The sequence below is a fragment of the Protopterus annectens genome, chromosome 11.part0 (assembly GCF_019279795.1).
Source record: "Protopterus annectens isolate FY-2018-M chromosome 11.part0, PAN1.0, whole genome shotgun sequence".
Lineage (NCBI taxonomy): Eukaryota > Metazoa > Chordata > Ceratodontiformes > Protopteridae > Protopterus > Protopterus annectens.
The window spans coordinates 567,756,344-567,766,343 of record NC_056745.1 but is presented as its reverse complement, the minus strand read 5'-3'; the positions used below and the strand labels follow the sequence as shown (position 1 = coordinate 567,766,343).

Below are 10,000 nucleotides of genomic sequence, written 5' to 3'. Positions count from 1 at the left end.
AATGCACTAAAGGGTCACGTGACCCGCCCCTAACAGAAGATGCAAAATATATGCAATTACAGAGAGCAGATAATGTGAGATATTTCGCAAAATGGGTTAACAAGTATAAATTTGATAGTAAACTAGATAAACTTTCACTAGTTAAGCTCCTTAAACAAGCTTTAATCTGATGCAGGGCGTCAGGCAAAAGAAAAACAGAAGCTTAAAAAATTCTGAAACATTTTTAGACAACAGAGTGAAAGGTCTAACAGACAGAATCTCTGAAAAATGAAAACTTAGAGCAGACTGGACTTGCATTAATTAATGCATACAGCAGGGAAATGAGACAGTAGATGGATATTATGCTAGATTATTAAAATGCTTAAAATAACAATTAAAAAAAATATATATATATACATTTTTAAAAGGTTGCATTGCCTCTGTTAGTAGTTTTATTACAAGGCATATGATAAATCACTGAACAAGCAGGCTGCAAGCCTTACTTGAGTATGCTAGACGTACTGAAAGACACCTTAATAGTAAAAAGAAAAAAAAGGGCACAAGTCTTCACTGCTGAAGACGGAGCTGAAGTATTTGTATTACAGTCAGGTAAAAAGGGCATCTAGCTAGGGACTATAAACAAAATAAGAAAGCAATAACAGAAGATAAAGGAGATGTGGACTGACTATATAATAGTGATAATAACCAAAAATCATCAGGAAAGGTTAACAAACAAAAAGAAAATGTGAATGTAGTAGAGGGAATAGAGGAAGTACAAACAGATGTAAAGAATAAAAATGAAAATAAAATTTTAGATTTAGTATTGTTGAGCCTGGAGCTCTACCTAGCAAATACAAAACCAGAAGTAACACTTCTGGTGGAGGGAAGAAAGGTCAAATTCCTGTGTGACTCAGGAGCGTCACGGACTTTGATACACCCTCCAAGTTACCAAAACATTCTAAATCACCTGATTATATATTAGTAAAAGCAGCAAATGGACAGCTATACAGGAACCACTTTCCCATAATATAGCAATAACTGACCCTGTTTCAGGTATGACTCAGAAAAGTAAAATTGTAGTTTCATAAAAATATCCAGTAAACTTACTGGGAAAAGACCTTGTGCAGATATTTGGCATAGCAGTAGTTCCTACCATGCAGGGTATGGAAGCACAAAGACAAGTGAATGCTCTTGTGGTGTGATCAGAGGGTGAAGCCTATTATTGGTACAGCCAGGACCTAGTTATGATTGGTCCAGGGGCAGTAACCAAAGAACTGATGAACGTAGCCATCAGTAAGGTACCCTCCCTTGACACTGATCAGCAGCACTTGTTACATTGTACTCCATACTACTGTAGCACACCAGGACCTAATAAAAAATATAAGTAAAAATCCTGCTGACAAATTAATATTACAAACTTTATGCTGGAATACTGAGGGAAACAGTGTAGTAAGCTGTTCATTACCTCAGGAGTTCATGAGATTGTATAAGTCCAATAGACTGCCACATGTCAGCTTGACAAAAAACAAAAGTTTTAAATGGGCAGACTTAGAGAAAAAAAAAGGTAACAAAATAGAAAAACAGACTGATTTAAAAATGTCAGGACAAGGGATATAAAAACAAAACTGAATTGGTTGACACAGACACATACAGCTGTACACTTGCAATCTAGTAAGGACAGCTGATTAGCATTTTTATTAAAAGAAAAAGAAAAGGCCTTGTGTAAAATTCCAACAACTCTGTGGTCAACAGGCAAGTTAAATGTAGGGCTTATTCAAGCAGCAGGACCAGTTACAATTACCCCAAAGTCAGCTTTTAAACCACAGAAAAAAAAAAAAAAACAATACATTTTGGAAAAGAATGCAAAAGTAAAAATTAAGCCTATAATAAGCAGCATTACTCAAAAAAGGAGTACTGGTAGAATCTCCTGATTCACCATGTGATACACCCCTATTTCCTGTTAAAAAAAAAAAGAGCAAACGGGGAATGGCAGATGGTACAAGATTTATAAGCTGTGAATAATGCAGTAATACCAAGAGCACCTACGGTGCCAGACCCACATACCTTATTAAATGATTTGAAGCCGCAACAGAAATATTTCACCGTGGTAAATATTAGCAATGCATTTTTCTCAATACCTATCCACCCTGACAGCCAGCATTGGTTTGCATTTACATTTCAGGGCAAAAGGTATACGTACACCCGACTACCACAGGGATATAGTGAAAGTCCAACGATATTCGCACAAGAGATGGCTAGCAACCTGGCAGGGTTTTCTCCACCAGGGGGCAGCCAAGTACTACTTTATGTAAATGACATCTTGCTAGCAGCACCCAGCAGCAGTGCAGGGTAAATACAGTAGCATTGTTAAAATTTTTAGTAATACAAGGACACAAAGTAAACAAGAGTAAGTTACAAACTTTGGGAAAAAAAAAAAACACAGGTTAGATACCTGGAATATGTGATATTCAGTAAAGGTAAAATACTAAATAGTGGGAAAGAGAAAAGGGAAAAAACAGCAATTTTGCAAGCACCCAAACCAACAACTAAAAAAGAAATAATGTCTTTCCTAGGTACAACTAATTTTTGTTGGAACTGGGTACCAAATTATTTTACAATGAAAAACAAAAGCAGAAATGGCTTTCTGCAGGTTGAAGCAGTTAATAGCTTCTTCATTAGTTTTAAGACTTCCAAGTTATCACAAACGTCTTTTTTAGACCATAGATTGTAAGCAATGGTACATGACATCAGTATTAAAGCAACAACATGGGGATAAGCAATGCCCCATAGCTTACTATTCATTACAGTTAGACCCAGTGGTGCAATCTTTGCCTCACTGTGTACAAGCAGTAGTTGCAGCAGCAATGGCAGTACAGGCTTCAGCCTCAATGGTGTTATTCCACCCTCTCACATTGAGAATGCCTCATGCAGTTGCAATAATTCTGCCACAAGAAAAAGTTGCATACCTTTCTCCTGCTAGACATCTTTCATGTATGACCATACTGCTGAGTCAACCTCATATAAACAGTTAGCTTTACCTAGACAAGATCTTACAGATATGCCCTTGGATAATGCTGAGGTGACATATTACGTGAATGGCTCATGCAGAAGGGGTCCTACAGGAAAAAATCTGGTGGGGTATGCAGTAGTTACAGACACTAAAATTTAGAAGCACAAACTTTGCCACACAACTTGTATGCTCAAGCAGCAGAACTGGTAATCTTGACAGAAGCATGTATTTTAGTAAAAGGCAAAAAAAGTAAACATATATACTGATAATCAGTATGCTTTTTCTACAGTGCATGTGTTTGCACAATAATAAAGAAAATAGAGGGATGATTACATCCAGTGAAAAACCTATTAATCATGCGCAATTTATTTTGGAGCTATTAGAATCTATTCAGTTGCCTACTAAAGTAGCTATTTGTAAATGTGTAGCTCATACAAAACAACAGGATAAGATTTCAAAGGTAATGCACGAGCTGATGCAGCTGCAAAGCAAGCAGCCTCAGACTCAGGAACTTTATTTTTTGAAAAATTACAGCCCTTTGAGATTTTAGATTTAAACATGTTAAAAACAATGCAAATGCTTACTACAACAGCAAAAACAAAACTGGGTAAAACAAGGTGCAATTTAATATTACCGTCTAATTTATTTAAAATGCAGCTTTGTTGAGCCATGGGCAGAGCCATGTCTCAACAGGGGATGGTACAGTTAGTAAATAAAATATTCCAAACATATGGATACATAAATTATACAATAAAATTTTGTGCAGCTTGTCATACTTGTAACAAAGCACCATGCACAAGGAGCATTTAAAAACAAGCAACGGAGTTTCCCTACACCACCATATCCATTCCATACTATTTGTATGGACTTCATAGAGTTGAATAAATGTGAAGGGAAAAATACTGTTTAGTGATCATAGATATGTTTTCAAAATGGATAGAAGCTTTTCCTTAAGGAATCACTGTGCTTACCACCCACAGTCAGCAGGACTGGTGGAGAGGTACAATGGGATTTTAAAAAAAAACAAGTTAAGAAAGTTGATGAGTAAGACTCAGAAGAATTGGATTTGCTGTTTACCTCTAGCATTGCTGAGCATGAAAACAATAACAAATGTAAAGGGTTTGATCCCCTTTAAAGTAGTATTTGGAAAGGCATATTATGTGCCTCAGTAAAAAGCTCTCATGCCTGCAGGGCTGGAGGCTGACAGTTCACTAGCTAATTAAATAAAGAAACTGTTATAAATAAGACTGTTTTGCAGTTGAACTCTTTCCAGATAAACAAGAAACAAAACCAGAAGCCGTGCTGACCCCGGGGTCCTGGATTTGGCTGAAAGTCATAAAGAGAAAGAACTGGGCGAGTCCAAGGTGGGAAGGTCCGTACCAGGTACTGTTGGCAACACCCACTGCAGTGAAAATTGCTGAGAGATCATCTTGGGTTCATTTAACCCACTGCAAACCTGTTAAGAAATTCAGTTTGGACATACCACAGGAACAGGATGGCCAGAGGCAGAATGAATAAAAATGTGAAACAACCCCAGAGACATTGGTTCACTGGCCTACTGATCATACACTTAATAACTATGTTTGTAGTAACCTTTTTTGTTGTTATGGTTTTTCTTGCATATAACTACAGAAGTAAAATTAATAAAACGTGATGAAGGACTGGCTACAGACTGGCACCCAAACTTTAACACATACCTGGCTATGAAACGAGTTTATGTAGAGACTATGAACGTTTCAAATTGCTGGGTCTGTACTGCAACACCCACAGCATATGGAGGACTTTTGATGTCTGCTGTCCCCTTGGGAATAAATGAAACTTGGGAAAACCTGTTATTTGACACAGGCACTGTGAGATCACAGGACAAAATTGCTTTATTTTTACCTGTTCACACAAAAGAAATTGTATGTCTCTACAAGAGTAATACCCTCCAGGTGGGCTGGAGTAATGGTAATATAACAATGTCTTATAAATGTTACATTAAAGTCAAAAGTGGGGGTACTGTTTGTAATACAAACCATGATTCATATCTGAGTTCAATGAAAACTACATTAAATGCAGTATGTGACAATCTAGTCTTAACTAAGCAATTGTCTATTAAGAATAGGAAAATGTTTCATGCAGGGATAACACGTATCAGTACCAAAGTAATGATTTTATTTGTGGGAAAAAGGCATATAAATGGTTACCTGAGAATTGGTCCGGCAGTTGTTTTTTGGGTTATCTGGTTTCAGCAATAAGACATACTGCAGAATTACCTTTGGGTAAAATATGAAACGTAAGGGAAACAGCTCGAGAATCTGAAGGTCCAGTGAGAAAAAAACCCTGTGAATCCAGTTGGTAAAATCGAAGCTGGTTGAAAAGGCCATAATTCAGTGAAAGACAAAAGTAAATTGACTCATATAAACTTGGGCAACAGTGTTATATCCAGGGCAGAAATACCACCAGCCTATGGAGCAGTCAAATCGATCTGGGAGCTGAGAAAGCTGTCAAAAAGTCATGAACAATGCAACTTTTTCCACCCTAGAATTGGTGACTAATGAACTGAATGCAATAAAATTGTTGTGCTACAAAATCGAATGGCTCTTTACTTCACCCTAGCGGCAAGAGGTGGTACACGAAGAAGAATGCTGTGCGTACATTCCAGACAACCAACATGAAATCAATGACCACCTAGAGGTAATTCAGCAAGTATCAGCAATGACTAAACCAGGCCCAAACCCACTGACGGACTTTTCCAGAATCTGTTTGGGGGGGTGGGGTTCCATCCTATTAAACATTTAATTGCTATTTGTGTGGGTATACTCCTAATAGGAGCATGTGTTTACTGTGAAATTCCCTGCATGAAAAGATTAATCAAAAATTTGTTGATATATCTGCTACTGAAACTTTTTACCAAAGTGTTGAAATTAAAAGTTTAATTTCAAATGATGCTTTTTCTGAAATATAAAACCAATGACTTACTTAGCTGAAAGCCCTTGAAAGGAAAAGGCTGAGGAATGAAATAATATTGTTTATGTTTTAAACAGAATAAAATGCATTAAGAGGAGGGAGAATGTTAGAAAAATCTATATATGCTGCTTAGAAAATATATTTACATACATGCTGCCTAGAAAAATATATTTACAATGTGTGCTGCTTAGGAAGATGTGTATTTAATCATTCAAACATATATAAGTTGTGTGATCAAATATATAGAGAAATGTGTGCTTTAGTTAGGAATAAATGTACTCAAATCCATAATGTAATGCATTTAATTCTGTCTTACTAGAATAACAGTAGAAATAAACCTGCATATTATTGCTTGAAGCACAAGCCGCAGTGTAATCAGAAATTTGACCTTGGCAGCTTGCAGATGCAGTCTGGCTCATGTCTTCCAAGTAAAGATTATTTTGCAAAGTTAGAAAATAATAAATCTGTTCGCATGTGTGTCCTCTTTCCTGCCTCCACCAGGAGAGTAGCCTTGTGCGCACTATCTCTGATAGTGCGCAGCTGGGAACAAGGAAGACAAAGGGAGGCTTTAAGGAAGACATACATCTATTGTATTTGAACTAATCAGGGAACCTTGAATTGGCTACATCCTCAGGAGGTCATCGTGACTGACCAGCTGCTTGCAAGGCTGCAACATTCTCATGGGAAAAGGACTTTTTGAAAAACACAAATTCAGCACTTTTTATGAATTACTATGATGTAAAGACCCTGTCACTAGCCACACCAGTGAGGTGGGCAAAACTGATAATGAAATGTATATAACCAATGTGTTTTGGTCAATAAAGCAGTCAAAATTCTATACAAACTTTGTGTATGGTTTTTTGCCTCCTAATGTACATTAGTGAATAAGATATCTGAGTTTCTCCTGCATTATTGTTTGTTATTAATTGACATTGTGTTTGAATAACTCAATGATTTTTACAGTCTGACTCTAACAAATTTATTTAACATACATATATGTGTGTGTGTGTGTGTGTTTTATGCATATATATACATATATATATATGTATATATATATATATATATATATATATATATGCATATATATATATATATATATATATATATATATATATATATATATATGTATTATCGACCCAAAGTGGATGGGAGATATCTTCCATCCACTTTGAGTCGTATATTGTATTTACAAATCTTTGGGTTTTGGTTATTATTTCTTCTATATATATATATATATATATATATATATATTTATGTTTTTTCTCTTCTTTTATCCTTTACATTAATTAATAATGTGGGCTGATAATGTGTCTGGAAGGATAATATTACTGGTCCTTGTTTTCTTAGTTGCTTACCAATAGGTCATGTTTTACTGCTACATCATATGCTTAGCATTTTGTGTTCAATTGTTTATTGGATAGTTTTCATGATTTTGTTATTGGTTGTTTGTATTGTTTATTGATAGGTTATGATTCATTTTAACATTGCTCGATCTTCGTGTAGGTTCAATGATAACGTTTTTCTGCTTTTGGTATGCTTATGGTATTATTTCATGACTGGCTCATGTTCCCCCTAGTTTTTCTGATTTGTTGAGCTTTCTTTACTTTTTTGCAGTCACGGTCACTGTCCTCATTTACATCATTTTATTTTCATGCGTCTGATTTCATTTTGAATTATTATCTTGGTAGGCTAGGATTGTTGACGGTTTTCTATATTTCTTTATACATATATATATATATATATATATATATATATATATATATATATATATATATATATATATATATATATATATATATATATCATCATCTTCTTTCGGCTGTTCCCGTTACGGGTCACCACAGTGGATCACCTGTTTCCATTTCTTCCTGTCCTCTGCATCCTGCTCTGTCACACCAACCAGCTGCATGTACTCTAACACCACATCCATTAACCTTATCTTAGGCCTTCCTCTTTTCCTGTTACCTGGTAGCTTCATCCTTAGCATCTTTTTCCCAATATACTCAGCATACCTCCTCAGCACATGTCCAATCCAATGTAATCTTGTCTCTCTGGCTTTGTCTCCAAATCTACCAACCTGGGCTGACCCTCTAATATACTTATTCCTAATCCTGTCCACCCTCGTCACACCCAGTGCAAATCTTAACATCTTTAACTCTGCCACATCCAGCTCTGACTCCTGCCTTTTTGTCAATGCCACTGTCTCCAACCCATATAACATAGCTGGTCTCACTACCCTCTTGTAGACCTTCCCTTTCACTCTTACAGGTACTCGTCCATCACAAATCACTCCTGACACTCTTCTCCACCCACTCCATCCTGCCTCTACTCTCTTCTTCAACTCTCTTCCACACTCACCGTTACTCTGAACTACTGACCCCAAGTATTTAAACTTATCCACCTTCGCCACCTCTACTCCTTGCATCCTCACCATTCCTCTATCCTCCCTCTCATTCACACACATATATTCTGTCTTAGTCCTGCTGACCTTCATTCCTCTTCTCTCTAGAGAATATCTCCATCTCTCCAGGGTCTCCTCCACCTGTTCCCTACTCTCACAACAGATCACAATGTCATCTGCAAACATCATAGTCCACGGGGACTCCTGTCTGATCTCATCTGTCAACCTGTCTATCACCATTGCAAATAAGAAAGGGCTCAGAGCTGATGCTTGATGTAACCCAACCTCCACCTTAAACGCATCCGTCACTCCCACCACAGACCTCACCGCTGTAACACTACCCTCGTACATATCCTGTGCCACTCTTACGTACTTCTCTGACACTCCTGACTTCCTCATACAATACCACAACTCTTCTCTAGGCACCTTGTCATATGCTTTCTCTAAGTCTACAAAAACACAATGCAACTCCTTCTGACATTCTCTGTACTTCTCCATCAAAACTCTCAGAGCAAACATCACATCTGTAGTGCTCTTTCCCGGCATGAAACCATACTGCTGTTCCCTAATCATCACGTCCCTTCTTAACCTAGCTTCCACTACTCTTTCCCATAACTTCATGCTGTGACTGATCAATTTAATCCCTCTGTAGTTACTACAGCTCTGCACATCACCCTTATTCTTAAAAATCGGTACCAAAACACTTTTTCTCCATTCCTCACCCATCCTCTCACTTTCTAACATTTCATTAAACAATCTGGTTAAAAATTCCACTGCCCTTTCACCTAAATACCTCCATGCTTCCACAGGTATGTCGTCTGGGCCAACAGCATTTCCATTCTTCATTCTCTTCATAGCTATCCTTACTTCCTCCTTGCTAATCCATTGTACTTCACGATTCACTATCCCTACATCATCCAACCTTCTCTCCCTCTCATTCTCTTCATTCATCAACCCCTCAAAGTACTCTTTCCATCTCCTCAACACACTCTCCTCGCTTGTGAGTATGTTTCCCTCATTATCCTTTATCACCTTTACCTGCTGCACATCTTTTCTAGCTCGGTCCCTCTGTCTAGCCAATCGGTACAGGTCCTTTTCTCCCTCCTTAGTGTCCAACCTTTCATACAACTCTTTATATGCCTTATCCTTAGCCTTCGCCACCTCTCTCTTTGCCATGCACCTCATCTCCTTATACTCCTGTCTACTTTCTTCATCTCTCTGACAATCCCACTTCTTCTTTGCCAACCTCTTTGCCTGTATACTCATCTTTACTTCCTCATTCCACCACCATGTCTCCTTGTCGTCCTTCCTCTGTCCACATGTGATACCAAACATCTTTCTAGCCGTCTCCCTTACTAGCTCTGCTGTAGTTACCCAGCTATTTGGTAACTCTTCACTGCCACCCAGTGCCTGTCTTAACTCATCCCTGAGCTCCACCTCACAAATACCCTTTTTCAATTTCCACCATTTGATCCTTGGTGCTGCCCTCACACTCCTCCTCCTCCTCTTCTTGATCACCAACATCATCCTACAAACCACCATCCTATGCTGCCTAACTACACTTTCCCCAGTCACCACTTTACAGTCTCCAATTTCCTTCAAACTGGCCCTCCTACATAAGATATAATCCACCTGTGTGCATCTTCCTCCACTCTTGT

General features: G+C 37.7%; 1 protein-coding gene across 1 annotated transcript in view; it reads right to left on the bottom strand.

The window, feature by feature from the left end:
* OTOGL (otogelin like) overlaps window positions 1–10,000 on the bottom strand; it is a 3,472,886-nt gene that overhangs the window by 2,910,402 nt on the left and 552,484 nt on the right. The gene's annotated exons all lie outside the window — the stretch shown is intronic.